Source organism: Biomphalaria glabrata, chromosome 3 (assembly GCF_947242115.1).
Source record: "Biomphalaria glabrata chromosome 3, xgBioGlab47.1, whole genome shotgun sequence".
Classification (NCBI taxonomy): Eukaryota; Metazoa; Mollusca; class Gastropoda; family Planorbidae; genus Biomphalaria; species Biomphalaria glabrata.
In genome coordinates, this window is record NC_074713.1 from 47,787,664 (window position 1) to 47,806,036 (window position 18,373).

Sequence of the window (18,373 nt, forward strand, 5' to 3'; positions counted from 1 at the left end):
AGAGAAACAGAAGGGATATAAACTGAGAGAAACAGAAGGGATATAAACTGAGAGAAACAGAAGGGATATAAACTGAGAGAAACAGAAAGGATATAAACTGAGAGAAACAGAAAGGATATAAACCGAGAGAAACAGAAGGGATATAAACTGAGAGAAACAGAAGGGATATAAACTGAGAGAATCAGAAGGGATATAAACTGAGAGAATCAGAAGGGATATAAACTGAGAGAATCAGAAGGGATATAAACTGAGAGAATCAGAAGGGATATAAACTGAGAGAAACAGAAAGGATATAAACTGAGAGAAACAGAAAGGATATAAACTGAGAGAAACAGAAGGGATATAAACTGAGAGAATCAGAAGGGATATAAACTGAGAGAAACAGAAAGGATATAAACTGAGAGAAACAGAAAGGATATAAACTGAGAGAAACAGAAAGGATATAAACTGAGAGAAACAGAAAGGATATAAACTGAGAGAAACAGAAAGGATATAAACTGAGAGAAACAGAAAGGATATAAACAGAGAGAAACAGAAGGGATATAAACTGAGAGAAACAGAAAGGATATAAACTGAGAGAAACAGAAAGGATATAAACTGAGAGAAACAGAAAGGATATAAACTGAGAGAAACAGAAGGGATATAAACTGAGAGAAACAGAAAGGATATAAACTGAGAGAAACAGAAGGGATATAGACTGAGAGAAACAGAAGGGATATAGACTGAGAGAAACAGAAGGGATATAAACTGAGAGAAACAGAAGGGATATAAACTGAGAGAAACAGAAGGGATATAAACAGAGAAAAAGAAAGGATATAAACTGAGAGAAACAGAAGGGATATTAACTGAGAGAAACAGAAAGGATATAAACTGAGAGAAACAGAATGGATATAAACTGAGAGAAACAGAAAGGATATAAACTGAGAGAAACAGAAGGGATATTAACTGAGAGAAACAGAAAGGATATAAACAGAGAAACAGAAAGGATATAAACTGAGAGAAACAGAAAGGATATAAACAGAGAAACAGAAGGGATATAGACTGAGAGAAACAGAAGGGATATAAACAGAGAAACAGAAAGGATATAAACTGAGAGAAACAGAAGGGATATAGACTGAGAGAAACAGAAGGGATATAAACAGAGAAACAGGATATAAACTGAGAGAAACAGAAAGGATATAAACTGAGAGAAACAGAAGGGATATAAACTGAGAGAAACAGAAAGGATATAAACTGAGAGAAACAGAAAGGATATAAACTGAGAGAAACAGAAAGGATATAAACTGAGAGAAACAGACGGGATATAAACTGAGAGAAACAGAAAGGATATAAACTGAGAGAAACAGAAAGGATATAAACTGAGAGAAACAGAAGGTATTCACAAACTAAAAGCAAGGAGTCCAATCAACTTGCGAGCTAATAGAATCGCTGCTAGGAGCTATTACTGTCTGAATAGGGATATACCTACTGGATCAAATTTATACGAAACTTGAAATGGAAGAAGCTAATACATGAATGTAATATACAGTCGAATTCGTTTAAGCATTTTAGGTGCTAATAACCGGCTGGTCCTATTATCCGGGTGCGACAGTTAATAGTAGGAATTTTATCGTGTGATTTAGGATTCGGTCCAAATAACAAGGTGGTCCGATTAACCGGATTTGACAGTATGTGTATATTTACTCCCACAATGATTAAGACTTATAATGATAGTTAAAAAAAAAAGGAAGAAAAAAGAACTTTTGAGAATATCCTATCCCCCACACAAAAAAAAAAAAGATCTAGCGTGATTGATATGATATAGAATATAGGTTGTCACCATAAGGGTTATGATATGTCTTCCTGTGTCAGGCTATGCTGTACAAGCGTGTTTTAGAACTCTGCCTCAAAACGTCCACATTTCATATCCAGATAAGCAACAGAACACAAACACAAGAAAGGAAACTTGCCAAACTGACCTTTTAAAGAAGTATTGTTCAATCTACTGACCATAAGCTCCACCAGTTAGTAAATTTCTGATCGACTGACAAGTCATGAACTATGGCACTTAATGAATTAAGCTATTCAGTACTACCACACTCATTACAGTAGCTCGCTCCACAAAGTGACCGGGGGGGAAGGGGTGTGCTAGTAAAGCTTCACAAAAGAAAAAAAAACAGAAGGCAGTGTGAGTGTGTTGTTAAAAATCGGTGCGTGTGTGTGTGTGAAATACTCCATACGATCTGGTTGAGATCAAATCAAATGAGCTTTCCGAGGAGCCGATATACCGGGAAGTTAATGAGCTTAATGGGGGGGGGGGGTTCACGAAACAAAGCAAAAGTTATATGTGTGTGCGTGTCGGTAGTGCCTCGAAACAAATCTGTGTGTGTGTGTGAGTGAGTGTGAGTGCACAAGTGTGTATGTGTGGGGGGGGGGAGACTCATTAAGATTCATTAAGAACACCACCTTCCTCTTCCTTTTCTTCCTAAAGCTTTTCACTACCTGAGTTTTGTTTTAGTCAACCAAACAACAAACAAGAACTGTATCACCGTCCGGGAAAAGTTCAATAGAAAAGGTCTCTGGTTAGACGACACCAGCTTAATAAATCTGTATCTACACAAGTCTAAGCCCACACTCTCAGGAAAAAAAAATTACCCAGGTTTGCGTTAGAATATCCCTATCTATATCCACAAAACACTTAGCCTTAACTTACAAATACTAAAACACAACTCAAGTTTTTAAAAGAATACTAGGAAATACACAAAGATGACGGCACATTCTTATTCCATATGCTAGGACAAATTCGTACAAGTGCTCATACTTCCATGGGGCCATTAGAACATGGGTTGCCTGAATCAGAGAAATCTCTAATTAACATGCAATAATAGATAAACGCATGGAATAGCGTAAGATGTAATTATCTTCTCTTTAGAAGGAACATCTGTAATTTACAGTGATCTATCAATCAATCAATCAATCTATCTCTCTCTCTATATATATATATATATATATATATATATCATCTATTTGTCTGCCTGTTTGTCTATGTCTGTCTGTCTGTGAATGTGGGCTTGTCTTCACACCAGTGACCAGCTCTCTTCACTGGGAAGGGTTAGGGGTGGGTAAGTGTCTAGAGACGAGTTCCCATGAATACACTCAAAGCTTCACAGACATCCATAGTAGATACCATGCCACTCGTGAGTGTTGGAGTGGACGCATAATCAGACAGAAAGAAAAACAGCCGCACACATATCGTAAACACTCTTGTTTCTTGTCCATGCACTACTTAGATCTCGTGCCCGTGTTCTAGTGCTTTCTGATCGCTGTCATCAACGCGCCAAGACTCTCGTGTTTTCTCAGCGTCGCCGTATCAAACCCTCGGACATACCAAACAGACACGCTATCTAGGTCAGCGGTGGAAGGGGGGGGGGAGTGGCAGGTTCTGTCCAGCTGGGAGGGAAGTGACCCACCTGGAAACTAGGACCCTCAGCTACAGAAGGATGAGTGCCTAGTTTTACATGATCACGTAAAGCCACTCGTATGCACATATACTAGCTGATACCCGTGCTACGCTAAGGTTGAAATAGTTGGTATATGTCTATATCGCTTTGAACACTTTTAAACCAATCAATAAAACGGCCCGCATCACAAGGCCACCCCACAGCGGACACAATGTTCTAGCTATCAAAATCCCTTTGATTGTTGTCTCTTTCATCCTTCATTGGAGCGACCCTCAAACTTCTATTATGGAGCATTCACTAACACTGCTTAGGCCCACCACTTGTATCTCCCTGCATTATAATGCACCAACATTCAACGTTCTCACATGAAACGCCCCCCCCCCCTTACGCACAGCAGTTTGAAATATCACATTCGTAACTAAGTTTTGTCAGTTATGGATCTACACATTATCATTAACTACAGTCTTAACTTTTCAAAAATGTAGTAATGTTCTGCGTACACACACGCACACACACGCCTTCCTACAGATGTAAAAACACATTTAATAATCTCAAGGATCATCCCTCAAATACATCAACGATCTGGATCTGTCAAGAAATATACAGAACAAAATAAATCGAGAGAAACTTACGCACCAAAAAAAGTGTTAAGTGCTTAAGCGAAAAGGAATTACTGTTTTTCTTCTTCTTCTTATATAACACAGAAATTACTTCAAAAAAGAAGATGATTACGTCCTACGCGTCATGCATTTAGTCATGCATATTAACCAATGACTTAAATTCAGCCAAGTCACTGGTTTTCCTGGCTAGCTCAGGCAACCCATTCCATGCTCTAATAGCACTAGGGAAGAAGGAGTGTTTGTACAAATTTGTCCTAGCATATGGGACGAGGAATGTGCCTTTATCTTTGTGTCTTTGTACTTCAGACAATAAAATGTCGGCTTTCAAATACATAATTGGTAGAAATGCGAATAAAAAATCATTTTTGGTAAAATTACCCCCCCCCCCCTTGCGGATTTGATCTAGAAAATGGCATAGTTTTCCTAGGCTTCAGTAAAGAAAAAAAGAAAAGTTCAATGTTAGTATTTTATAGTCCACGGCAAGTATGAGAGTTAGTGATCATTATTATGATTATGAATGAGTGGCCAGGACCAAAAATTTAAATGTATATATATATATATATATATTATATATATATAGCCTATATATATATATATATATATATATATATATATATATATATATATATATATATATATATATAGCCTATATATATATATATATCAATTATCGTCGTATCTGTTAGTGATCTATGAGTCTGTAATATATACGTCATGTTGTTTCCTCGGTCTGCATTACCTATATACTGCATTTGTAATGTACACGATACGTTGTCAGTGTTACAATGTCTTAATGTGTAGGCCTACAAGTAAATGTCACTATATATTTTTTTATCTGCGTTAACTCTGAATTGGTCATACAGGCTATATCGTAGTATAACCCTTGTTAGGCTCCTATCTTTATATTTAAAGTTATAACTTAATTGTCAATCTACTCAAACGTATGGACAATGAGCTAAGGCGAACCATGACCTATAAAAAGTGGCAACAGAAACAAAAAATGTAGGGCATCATGTCGATGTTTTTATAGTTATAGCGATCAGCTGAGAACCAAGCAAAAATCAAGCTTAATATTTTAGATCACAATACCGCAGAGCGAGATAACGTTAACATATAACAAGCAGAACATTTAGGTCTTTTATTAAATTAAAACTCAAGACAGCATATAAGCAGCGTGATCTCTAAGCAGAGGCGTAGTAATGGGGGGGGGGGGGGGGGGGCAAGGGGGACACGATGTCCCAGGCGCCATCCTCATGGGGGCGCCACACGCAGCCTACATTTCTATGTGATGGTCATGGAAAATGGGGGGGGGGGGGGCGCGCCAATAGCTTACCTTGCCCAGGGCGCACGTTTTGCTTACTACGCCCCTGTCTCGAGGACCTGAATGTAAAGAGCAGTGTTAAGGCTCTCGTGTCTTAGGATCTAAATTTAGATGAAGTGGCGCAAAGCATTATTGAGATGATTTAGAATAATGACGCAAGACTTCGTTACATGACGAAGCCACATAATTTCTAGACTATAAATAGAAACCCTACAGAAAATAGTTACTCCTTAGACTGTTCAGAGTTACTCGCTAGGTTGCCCACTGAGTTATTTGCCTAGTTGCTAACTGGCACGGCTAGTTGCCCACTAATTAACTCACTTAGTTGCTGCCAGGGCTTCTCAATTTTTCGCCCAGTGTTATGACTGCCTATCATATTAGAAGCCGCATCGAGTTCGTGCGAAGTTACTTCAACATCGACTGAAAGACGTTCAGTAAACCAATGTTGTCATCGGGCGTTGACTTCTAGCACCAAACAGCTGGTAGACAACTAAACCGATGTAGGCGCAATATGTCTTAACTAATAAAACTTCAAGTAACTTGAATAATTTCCTTTTTGTGAGCAAACTAAATAGAGCTGTATTTATAATATAGACAAAATCTAGTTAATATAAGATCAAATAAACATAGTAGACCTTAGTAAAATATTTCATAACAAAATCTATTATAAGATTGAGTGTGACAGAAAAAAATAGTCATCCTATATAGATAAGATAAGATAAGCATACCGATAATTTTTATTGATCCAATCTAATGGAAATTCAGTTTGACTACAATTGACAAGCTCAGCGAAACTACTGTACAAAAACAATATTGATTAAAAATTCGAACAACATTCACACACGAAACACATACACATTCACAACCAGCGCTTTATGAATTTGACTTCTATGTACTTCTCGATGACGATAGCTGATCTTGTAACACTCTGACCGAAAGTGGGATAAAGGAGTTTTTAAATCTTTCAGTTTTAGTCCTAATGGAAAGGAGACGACCACTTCGTTCAGATCTTATGTAACAGTGGTTTAATGGGTGCATCAGTAAATAAGTGCATGTACATTTTACAAGTAAGTGTCCTTACACTCAATGTAGTAACGATGTGTCCTTACACTCAATGTAGTAACGATGTGTCCTTACACTCAATGTAGTAACGATGTGTCCTTACACTCAATGTAGTAACGATGTGTCCTTACACTCAATGTAGTAACGATGTGTCCTTACACTCAATGTAGTAACGATGTGTCCTTACACTCAATGTAGTAACGATGTGTCCTTACACTCAATGTAGTAACGATGTGTCCTTACACTCAATGTAGTAACGATGTGTCATGCCATTCAATGTTTATGTGTATCTTTAAACTTTTACATAATATACGAATATAGGGGACGGTTAGGAGGAACCCTTTTAATCTTGAATCAGGGCGCAACGAACTCCTTCCCGCTATGGTCGCTACGCCACTGCATAAACACTAACCTTCAGACTCCAATGCTATCCACGCTCCTAGATAGCGCTAATCTTGTGTGTGCCCACATACTTGACTTCGCCTGACCTGTTTACAAGAGAACATAACTCCGAGAGTCTGTGTGCTTATCCAAGAAACAGTCGGAGAAAAGAGAAATGCATCAACGAAACACATAAAAGAGAAACATCATATCCAATCACAGCTGTCCCCAAACAGCAGACGCCACAGGTCTCCCGGCAGACGACAATCCGAGAAACACGAAGCATATCGCTCCAGCACCGTGCCTCCTTCGGGAAGTGGACGCACATCCGCTAGGTTTTTTCTTGTGTTTTTTTTTTTTTTTTTTGTTCTTTTTAAGTTATTTGTCAACGGCTGAGCCCACCCTAACCAGGCAAACCCTGAGACTGCACCAACACGTAAACATGTTTGTTTCGTTAGTCCTGACGTGATCCTAGGAAGAAAAGGGGGGGGGGGGGAAACACTTTGATAACAAACACTACAGCAGAAAGAAAAAAAACAAAACGACAGCTTCTGACCAGTTGAGAACGACACAAGCGTTGGTCATCGCGAGGAGCAGGCACACAGAAGATCCAGTCTGAGCGACAGACACTTTTTTTTTCCCCGATCGTACGTCACACGTTAAGAGGGTGAGTGAGGGAGGGGGGAGGAGGAAGACAGAAACGGGGAGGGGGGAAGGGACAAGAAGAACCGTCTAGAAATAATCAATATTGTAGCCGGAGTCCTGTTCAGAATAGACGCGCGTCCGTCACAGGATGTAGAGAACACAGCTAGTAGGTCAAGATAAATAGCTGTCTTGTTGATCTTTTTGTTTCTCTGCCCAATAGATCGACTACATACAGTTTCCAGAAAACATCTTCAGTACTTCAAAGACTGATGTTTTTGTTTCTCTGCCCAATAGATCGACTACATACAGTTTCATGAAAACATCTTCAGTACTTCGAAGACTGATCTTTTTGTTTCTCTGCCCAATAGATCGACTACATACAGTTTCCAGAAAACATCTTCAGTACTTCGAAGACTGATCTTTTTGTTTCTCTGCCCAATAGATCGACTACATACAGTTTCCAGAAAACATCTTCAGTACTTCGAAGACTGATCTTTTTGCTTCTCTGCCCAATAGATCGACTACATACAGTTTCCAGAAAACATCTTCAGTGGTACTAAGACTAGGGTGTACAACAAGGTTTTGAGAGCGTGATTTCGTTGCATTATAAGTTACGCATTAGTATAAAGAGCGTCAATTTCTGGGCTACGCTTCTACGTGTTTAAGGAAGATCCATTCGGCTGCCGACTTGAGAGTCTCGGGTTTAAATCCACCCGGTAATTTAAAAGTTACAATCTACCCAGTCATACAAAATCTTTATTGATCGATGGGCAGTCAGACGTAATCTTCTCCTAAACCAACAACAAAATGAGAACTTAAACTTCCTGGCCTCCCATAGTGCTGCAACGACTTGTCTCGGATTTAAAACTAATAATTAGTGTCAAGGTCTCATGTTGTTTTTTAAGGTATAAACATATTTTCGAGAAACAATGGTAGATTTCCAATAGCCAAAGGAGTTAAAAATAAGGTTCTAGTTTTTACCAGTTTGTTGGAAAATCTAATTTTAGAAAGAATATAGAAACAATGGACGAAAGTAAGCGGGGTCAGTCAATAAGTTTCAAACTTCATGTTAAGCATAATTTCCCGAATCTCTTTATTGACATTAAGTTATTTTGTGTGTTCAATCTTTACATGATTTAAGATTCAAATATGCTATTTCGTAAAGAGGAATTATGTTATTTCTACAGCTAAACAAGATTATCCGGTATACTTTGGAATGTGGGTCATCCATTTTAACTTCTAAAAACACCAAACCCCATTGTAACAGACTCATGCCTACAAAAACAATGAAGCTGAAGCGCTCGCTAGGGTTAGAGCTTTGGTTGACTTGAACTTTAAACTTCAGCATGTGAAGCGTAAGACCTTTTCTAAGCCTGACTACTTTGCTCTTAAAAAAAAAACAAATGAACTAATGTTCAATATAAAAAGACGCAAACCAAATTCAATTTTTAATGATTATTTCCTGTGTGGCCAATTAGCTTGTAATTATTTTCCCAAAGATATACATAAACTGTTACATTTCTAGGACTTCCTGACCTCCCATAGCGCAGCAACGACTTGTCTCGGATTTAAAACTAATAATTAGTGTCAAGGTCTCATGTTTTTTTTTTTAAATCCAAGAAAATCGTTAGAGCCATTTTCGAGAACAACGCAAAATAAAATAAATAAATTATGGCTTTTATATAGCGCTACTGTCATGCTTTTAGCATGCTCAGACGGCTTTGGTCCAATCTTACTTGTGGACCAGTGGGAGGGAGGGGGTTTCTGGGAGAAGGTTTTCCCGTGCTGCCTTCAGGCGCTCAGTAAACACAGCTCTGCCCGAGTCGGGTGTCGAACCTCGAGCCCCCTTCCTAGGTAGCCAAGGCAAGTTCAAGCGTACTTAGCCTCTCGACCACGTGTATAGGGTTTTTGATATTTCCTGTTCCCATGAAGAGTTTTCTATCTGAAAAGAGGAATAGTACCAAAAAAAAAAAAGTTCTTAACTCTTTCTCTCCTAACTGACGATACCAGCGTTGATTCCACCCGAATGTGGTAAATAATTAGGGAGAGAAAGAGTTAAGCAGTTCAAAACGTGAAACTATAAATTCCAATTTAAACCAACTCTCTAAACCTTTAAACATCCATTTTTGAACAGCTAAACATCACTCTATTAAGCATCGCTCTCTAAACCACTAAATAACTCTCTTAAAAACATCTTAACATCACTCTCTTAAACACTAAATATCTCTCTTTAAAAACCTCTAATCATCTCTCTAAAACTTCGCTCTCTAAACCACTAAATATCTTTCGTTGAGAAATGACTAAACATCTATGAACTGCTAAGCTTGTATACATTGGTTTTAAATCAAGTCTCTACTGAGAGTAACAACAAAGACTGCATCCCAAATAGCTAAGCTATTGCCTAACATAGATCGGGCTTTGGTCTGTACATTTATTTCAGGGAACTCTGCGCTTTATATTGCTATATGTTAAAGCGCAAACCCCTCACATGTCCCCACACCTTACAGATAAAGGCATAGATTATAACACCGATGAAAGTGAGCTGATAATGAGTGTTTTGAAACGATCTCCCACTCAATAGAAGATCACAGCGGTCCGATCCTCCAAATACAAGACCCGTGCGGTAACAGATACTTTCGGTTTCAACACATCCGGGTTCTGACAAGTATTTCCCATGAGATCAGCGTCTTCTGTGGAAGGAAAATCCGGACTTTTGAATGCTCATAGTTTCGAAGAACCACTTTTATGATTAGATCTACAAACATTGCAATAACTACATTTAAACAGCGAATCTATTCAGAAGAACTGCAACCACATTTTCAAAGCACAAAAAGAATGCATTATCTTGCTCTCTTTAACGCATTATTTATTGTCATTAGTATTAGAGTTGCTAGGCCCAGTTCTATGTACACTTAATTGTACATAAATACAGTTGCAATAGGAATTCATGCTTATCACCTGGTAAACGCACCAACAAAAATATTTATCATCATGTTTCTCGGAACCTTATTTATACCGAAACAAAACAAAACAAAATGTCATTGTTGTTTTGTTATCTAGTTTATTTATCTTTCTGAGTACAACAAACAAAATAGTGTAAGAAACTTATTTAGCTTAGCGACGCTATTTAGTTTACGTACATTGAACGCGGCATTTAATGATGTCATGAAAGCATGGGTATTAGGGAATCTGTATATATAATTCTATCCGTCGCCCAACCATGCGGTATACCACGCACGCAGGCCGACTATCTAACCCTCGAATAAAAAGTCATGAAAAGATAACTCTTTCTATTTCTGCAAGTCGGACGTCGTCCAACCATGCGAGACACTACGCACGCACGCCGACTCTCTAACCCTTCTTCCGCCCGCACTTTCCTCGTTCTCCAGGCATGCGCACACAGTCGTTTGCCCAAACCCACCCCTGGGTCTTTCAGGAAGTGTTCACCCGTCACTAAATAGCGACGTATACTACGTCGCGGGTCAGCTAGTTATTTTTTTTTAGAATCATTTGGATTTAGTGTGACAACTAAGACATAGCACCTCGGTGGAAACCCCCTACATTTTGGCTCTCTGTATCAAATCGGCAGTGCGGTTGTCCTCCAAGAAACGGTGTGTGGATGTGTGGATTGTGACTGGGCTGTTGGGGCTCTCTTCCATTCCCCTAGTGCTATGAACTCGGTTCCATTTGGAACTATCATCTAGGAAGATTTTAGCAAACTGCGCCCATTTAGTTTATATTTATAATTGATGGCAGAGACTCGACTGTAAAAAAAAAAAACCCAGTAAAGTTCCACTTTCGGACCTTGCGATCTATGGGGGCAGATGATGTTAAGATCTTCTGTTTCACCTGTTTACAAGCAGGGTGTCATGTGGCCAGCACAACGACCAACCGTCTTTACTTTCCCCATCTAAACTCATGTAACCATTAGAGTTGGGTGGACTCATGGGCGCACTAAATTTCCCGAAATTTAAAAGTCTTCATCGAGATTCAAACCCAGGTCCCTAGGTTCGGAAGCCAACCGCTTAACCACTCAGCCACCGAGAGACTTGACTGCGACCCTATTATTAGAGTTTTATTCAATTGTTGAAGCTAAGTGAACTTAGCCTTTTCGTGGTTTATCTTGTGAAGAGTTTTGTCTAATAGAAAGTCCTAATAATGTGCATACACTGAAAATCACACGCTCACGACACGCAAACATATTCTTAATCATTGAATTGCACACAAAGGCAGGGAGGCGCGGTGGCTGAGTGGTAAAGGGGTCCCGGGTTCGACTCCTGGTGAAGACTAGGATTTTTACTTTAGGGATTTAATGTCTCCTCTGAGTCCTCCCAGCTCTGACAATAGTTGGGGAAAAGTAAAGGCGGTTGGTCGTTGTGCTGGGCACATGACACCCTCGTAAACCGTGGGCCACAGAAACAGATGACCTTTACATCATGTGTCTTATAGATCGCAAGGTCTTACACAAAGGCAAACGCCGTGCGATAGGATTAAAACATAAACTGACGCTGACTGATCGTAGTATCTGCCTTCACGCAAGAATTGTTCAATTGAACCTCGTATGATTATTTGTAATTTGTTTATCTATTGTTGGCGTTCATTCTTAGCAAGAGGAAAGAATTTATAACACCCCCACTTCCTCCCTTTCAAACAAAAAGACTAATCTTATGTAAGTCATTTAAATTTAAAAAAAAAAGTTTTCGTCGCCAGAGGCAGGGGATGCCTCCACAGGCTAGCTAAGATCAAATCGAATTGAGAATCGATGACCAATAAAAACAAGGCGTACAGAACAGCCCCCCCCCCCCCAAGATTTGCAGAGACGTTGAACTATTTAAAAAAAAACAAGGACTGACGTCATTACGTCACTGGTAGTAACAACAACAACAAAAGAAATGTATACTCAAAAACACTTAGCTTTACGCAATGTCTCGTTATCAGAAAGAGGCTAGGAAGTCATTAGTAAATAGTCCCGCCGAGGCAAAAGTTTACAACCTTGTCTAGTGCAAGAGTTCTAGGACATGATGTGACGTTTGTTTTGTAAGTACCAAGGCTCGTAAACAAAGACTACTTTAAGTCACGGGCAGACTGGCTATTTTGGACATTCGGGCAAATGCCCGGTGGGCCGGCACCCGATGTGCTGATGGGGGCACCGCCTAATTGTTGCTTCGGATGATAGTAGAACCATAAAAGGGGAATAGCCGCTATTAGCTTTGTGTGGACTGTCTGTCCTCTGTCTGTCCGTCCCGTTTAGATCCCAGATACAAGAAAAGAAAATGAAAATCAACCTTTCAAAGTTCTGATGCAACGACTTTTTTCTTCTACGAAAATGAACCATTTAATTTTTTTTTAATTAACTATGCAAACAGATTTTTCATAAAAATACAACACTTTTAAATGAAAAAAATTCAGGGAAGGTAAGTTTTTTTTAATAAGGATCACAGACTTCTCCATTAATAACTCAAGCTTCATTCATAGATTTGCGCATTGGTACAAAAACAATTAGCATCTAAGATTACAATGGAAAATGTTTTAATGGCTTATTATGAAATAAATTTTCCATGTATTAACTCATTGAATGAAATACTAATTCAAATGTGTTTTAGAAAGATTTTTTATACGAACTTCGCTTTAGTTGTAAGTTTAAAAGAAAACTAATATTCTTGTAACGCGCAGTCTTGACATATCCTTATTATACACAGGACAACAATATAAATCAAACTAAATAGAGCCCAGATCTAGATTTGTATTTAGATATAAATGTATTAATAATTTGAACAAAATTTACATCTATAAATTAATAAGGCAACAACTTAGCTTCTGACTGCTTAGGGGTACAGATTTATATATTAAATATAAGGTAGTATCCACATTAAGAAGCGGATCGGATGCAAACAGCATACTGTTAAGATATTAAGATAATATTAAGATAATACTAGACCTAATCCTGATCATATCAGTCTAGATTAGTGATGCCCAAAATACGGCCCGCGGGTCAGATACGGCCCGCGATAGATTTTCATCCGTCCCGACGAAATGTCGACACAAAGAGTAGAAATCCTCACTCCGAAAAAAAAAGTTTAAAACTGTATCTTTACCTACGTTTGGGCTCTCACTTTTTATATGACTGATTGGTACCATGATCTTTAACATTAGCGCATTTATGAAATGGGACTGTGAATGTAGAATCTATCAGGAATAGTTGAACGGATCTTTACTTTTTTTTTTTGGAACATGATAATAAACCAACATGTTTGTTTTATAAAGAAATGTGGCTGTTTAAAAAAAAACAACAACATATAAGCGACATTATGAAACAAATATGGCGGCTATCTTGGTTTGAGCCACGAATAAAACACTGTTAAACTAGAGATCGATGGGAATCTTTACCAGAAAAAGAGACCAGAAAATATGTCAAACAGCTATTTATTTTTTACAAAGAATACCTTTTTACAAAGTTTTTTAAAGGCATATATTATATTACACTCATAGATGCTCAAAATGTCGTCTGCTGTGCAGTTCAGATCAACGCTTTGACCTAGAAATCCAAAGCTCGTGTAGTGTTTTGAAGGGCCAAATGTGAGACATTATTCCCAGCTCTTCCCAAGCAAGTTCTCAGTAACTTGCATGTATCTTCTATCTAGTTCTAAACGTCCAAACGTCTCTAATGTATTCGAAACTGACTCACAACATTTTTTATTTGAACAATTCTTTTTTATTACTACGACGATCAATCCGTGACCTTGACTTTATTATATTACACCAATGAAAACGCCGGAATAGGCAACTAAAAATAGCAGAGCGCACGCGGCAACGCAAAGCGAACAAGACGTCGGGCAGGGTTGGGGAGGCGCTAAGGAGTCAGCTGGTAGACTCAACAGGTACAGTAGCATGGCCTAGGTAAACAAGAGCGAGTGAGCAAGGTGGTATTCCTTTGATACACTTCATATGTAAAGGGAATGGGAGGGGGGGGGGGGAAGAATACAAAAAAAAAAAAAACTTTGTGATGTAATACTGTAAGGCGACGCCCAAACATCGAACGGGGTCACGAGGTTTAAGACGAGGCATTGCCCTTTCAACTTGCATACAGATTTTTATATCTCATAGCGAGAGGTAGAGGAACGACATGGAAAAGCATATTAAATGGAGAAGGGAAATAATTTATTATAATATGGGCGCCATTAAATGGAATGAATGACGTGTAAGCTATATTTTATTGAGATGTGGAAAGGTGGGGGGGGGGGGTCGTCTGGGTGGCAGTGTGGCCAGCAAAATCATAAAGGACTAAAATGGTAACTACAGAATAAAGGGAGCATTTTCCGAGTGGAACCGAGTTCATTGCACTGGCAGGGATGGAAAAGAGAGACGCAATAGCCCAGTCACAGCACATGGTTCTTCCATGGGCCGTTTCTATGGAGGACATCTACACGGCCGATTTGATACAGAGAAGGAAAATGAAGGTTTTTTTCACGGAGGTGCTCGGTCTTAGGATACAGTGGTGTAACGAATCTGGTCGGGACAATTTCAGGAGGAACGATTGATCATTCAGGCCCTGGGGGTGGGGGGGGGGGGTACATTAGCCTAGAGTTTCAAGAGACCTAGTTTCAAATCTAATGTCAATTACAAATGTGTTGCAGAGATTCTCTGAAGCCCCTACTTTATCTCCATACAATCATGCAAATGGCGCTCTCACTTTATAAACAAATTTTGACGCAACATTTGCATCCAGATACACAAACAAGAATAAAATATTTTTTAAATTTTTTTTTTTTTTTTTACAAAAACGAAGCTTATATGAAGTGTAATTGCATCAATTAGCTTGGATCAGTCATGAGATTGAGCATACGGTGAAGTTCGAACTAATAAATCTGTTGCCATTATAAATATTTGTACCAATTGTTTTAATTTAGCTTTCAGCTCTCTCCATATGCTATGATCCTAATCACTTGTCTGGACCAGTTGGGAAAGGGGGAGAGAAGAAAAGGGGGGGGGGGGGTGTCTTGGCCAATGTTTACGTACACTCGTTTTTGAAATGCATGAACAAATGTACACTGAAGGGTTCAAGAGTCCTCAAGGGGACTAATTCAACTTATACCACCACATCTGTCAAGTACGATTTCTTTCCATTGTTCAAGATACCAAACAAAATAATGAATTACCAATAGTTAATTAACTAATTATTTAATCATTTAAGTTGATTCTTGTGTTGTCAAGTAGAAGTTATAATTGTGCAAAAATTCAGCTACATCCGAGATTGGCTGTGGGAGAAAAAGTGCACAAACTTTTTACCAGACTGACAGACAGACAGAGTGAGTTAACATAAGCTTTGTCGTAATATCATACTTTCTGAGTATTCAATCTTCTCTTTCTCTTCCCCTGTAACAATCTTTGACAATGCCCAATTTTGACAAAATGATTTTTAAAAGTTGGATGAAATATTTTGCAGTTTTACGGTTTGAGAACAATAACTTTGTTATATAGATCTATCTATCTATCTATCTATCTATATATATATATATATATATATATATATATATACACATATATATATATATGTATATATGTATATAATGTATATAATGTATTTCCAATAACATTCACTGTGTCGAGACCGTGTCGTACAGTAACGTATCGTATGGTGTAAAGTTAAAGTACACCTTTCAGACCTTGCGATCTATAAGCTCGTCTTTGTATATGGCCGACGGTTTACGGGGGTGTCACGTGGCCAGCACAACGACCAACTGCCTTTACTTCCCCCCAACTAATCTCAGACACCCACTAGTATTGGGTGGACTCAGAAGCGTTCTAAAAATTCCGAAACGTAAAATCCGAAGTCTTCACCGAGATTCGAACCCGAGATCCCTTTGGTTGTGGTATTTGTGGCCAGTTGCTTAAGCGGTTTGCTATTTTGATGACTTTTTGCCCGAGTCTTGTCAGTAGCATGTTGGCCCTACATTCAATATACAAAATTGTGCTCTTTAAACATGGCAGACCAGCAAAAAAAAAATGAGGAAACAAATCCAACAAAGTCTGTTGCTATGCAACAATGCTCAGTGTTAGCAACGTAATTGCAGACGACTTTTATTGGCGCTAACCTTTCCATTCAAGGCTTCTTTTTTTTTACTTTGACTACAGCGCGCTCAGGGCCGAGAACTCACACACACACTCACACACTGGGCCATGTTTTCTTTTTTCTCTGTAGAGTCAGAATGTTGCACAAAAAGTCTCCTAAACAGGTCGCCGTCAACTCGGTCCAAAAATAGGTTTCTGGTTTCCTTATTTAGCAGAGCAGAACTTAGCTCAGTGGCTTTTTTTGGACTCTTGGAACGGGTGAGCTGATTGAATGTCTGAGTTCTTGGATCAGACTCGAGTCTCAACAGAGAGGGAGCGTGGTGATAAAATAGAGAGATAGAGAAAACAAAAAATGCGGAATGGGAAGTAGGAAACGAAATATGAACGAAAAATAAATTAAATAAAAGGATAGCAAAAAGAAAGGAAATAATCATTGTTTCATCTCTTTCTTATATCTAAAAACGGTATAACTTAATAATAATGGTAATAATAATTTTAATAAGCATCAATAACATTGCCGCACCACTATCCCATAATATAATAATTTAATATCTCATAATATAAGGAAAACCGAAATGGAAAAACAAAGAGAATATGGGAACCTAGGCTTGGAGATTAAGCGGTTATGAAAGTTGTCCAAAATAACAATATATCCTGTTATTATATCAACTGAGGGGATAATGACAACTGACCTCACATATACTTTGAAGACCCTCAATTTTCCTAAGAAGATACTCGTTGCCTGTCAGATGGCGGTACTACTGCAGACCTGCCACATCACCAGAAAATTCCTCAGTGGACACTGTTAAAGGGACTATACTGAATTGCGTTTCTCTTTGGCGAGAATTGACCCTGGCAGTGCCAGAGAACGAATAATCTTTTTGTTTCCAACATAATGACAATAGTTCGAAAGTTAACCTATTCAAGTTTTTTTTTTTTTATCTGTACGAAGCAAAATTTGTATTTAAAAAAGAAACAGTAATAAGTTGAAATTCGAATGTTAAGCATTATTTAATACAAAATCCACAAACAAAAAATGTCTAGTATCTTTTTCCGTCTCCTCTGTAACGCATTTTCCAAATCTATCTCCTTCTTTTTAAATCATGTTTTTTAAAAAGTTTATAAGAATATGAATATGATATGCATACTTAAGTCTTTATGACCAAAAGTCGGGAGAACATTAGTTGTTGTTTACACATACTGAACATTTTAAAAACATACTTCAAACACATTCGTTGGACAAATGCCAACATACTACACTGAGTTAATGTAAACTAAACTGTTTAATTATTCCCCTTTAGATTCCACACTTTGTGACCCGCTATGTAATACTTAATAAACTTATTTTTTTTATGTTATATGTTTGTTTATACAAGAAAATAAGTATATTAAATTTGAAAAATTAGAGCGTTCTCTTACACACTCTCTTGAAACTCTCAAAGGTTACTGGTCGTAACTAAGTCAACTGACCAATGATAACCTTAAAAATATCATTAACAGCATGGTAACTGACCAATAAGAATCATTGAAATATAGAACGATACCTATACTTTCCAAAGCAGTCTTAAGGTTTGGTACTCTGATTGACTCACAAAGTCGTTCACATATTCAAAGAGGTTTATACCATTCAAATAACATTTTCTAAAGAGGAAAATGGGCAGGCCCAAGCAAAACTGGAAGGGGTGTAACTATACCGAAGCCGATAATACTGGAATAAGAATTCGGCGGACAGCCGCAGTTTACAGGAATAAATCAAGCATATCATTTGGGGGCCGGGGTGGCTGGACCTCTATGAAGGCCCCAGCATTTTGCATAATATCTAATGTAAAAAAAAC

At 38.2% G+C, this 18,373-nt stretch overlaps 1 protein-coding gene across 7 annotated transcripts in view; it reads right to left on the reverse strand.

Annotated features, from left to right (window-relative positions):
• The window catches only part of LOC106080248 (ras guanyl-releasing protein 3-like), a 103,702-nt gene that overhangs the window by 60,087 nt on the left and 25,242 nt on the right, over positions 1–18,373 (reverse strand). Inside the window, exon 1 of one of the 7 annotated variants that reach the window (XM_013241581.2) lies at positions 6,856–7,306. The exons of the other annotated variants lie outside the window; for them this stretch is intronic. The gene's annotated coding sequence lies outside the window, so the exon portion shown is untranslated. Of the gene's footprint in view, positions 1–6,855; positions 7,307–18,373 lie in introns of those variants that run through there. 7 annotated transcript variants of the gene reach the window in all.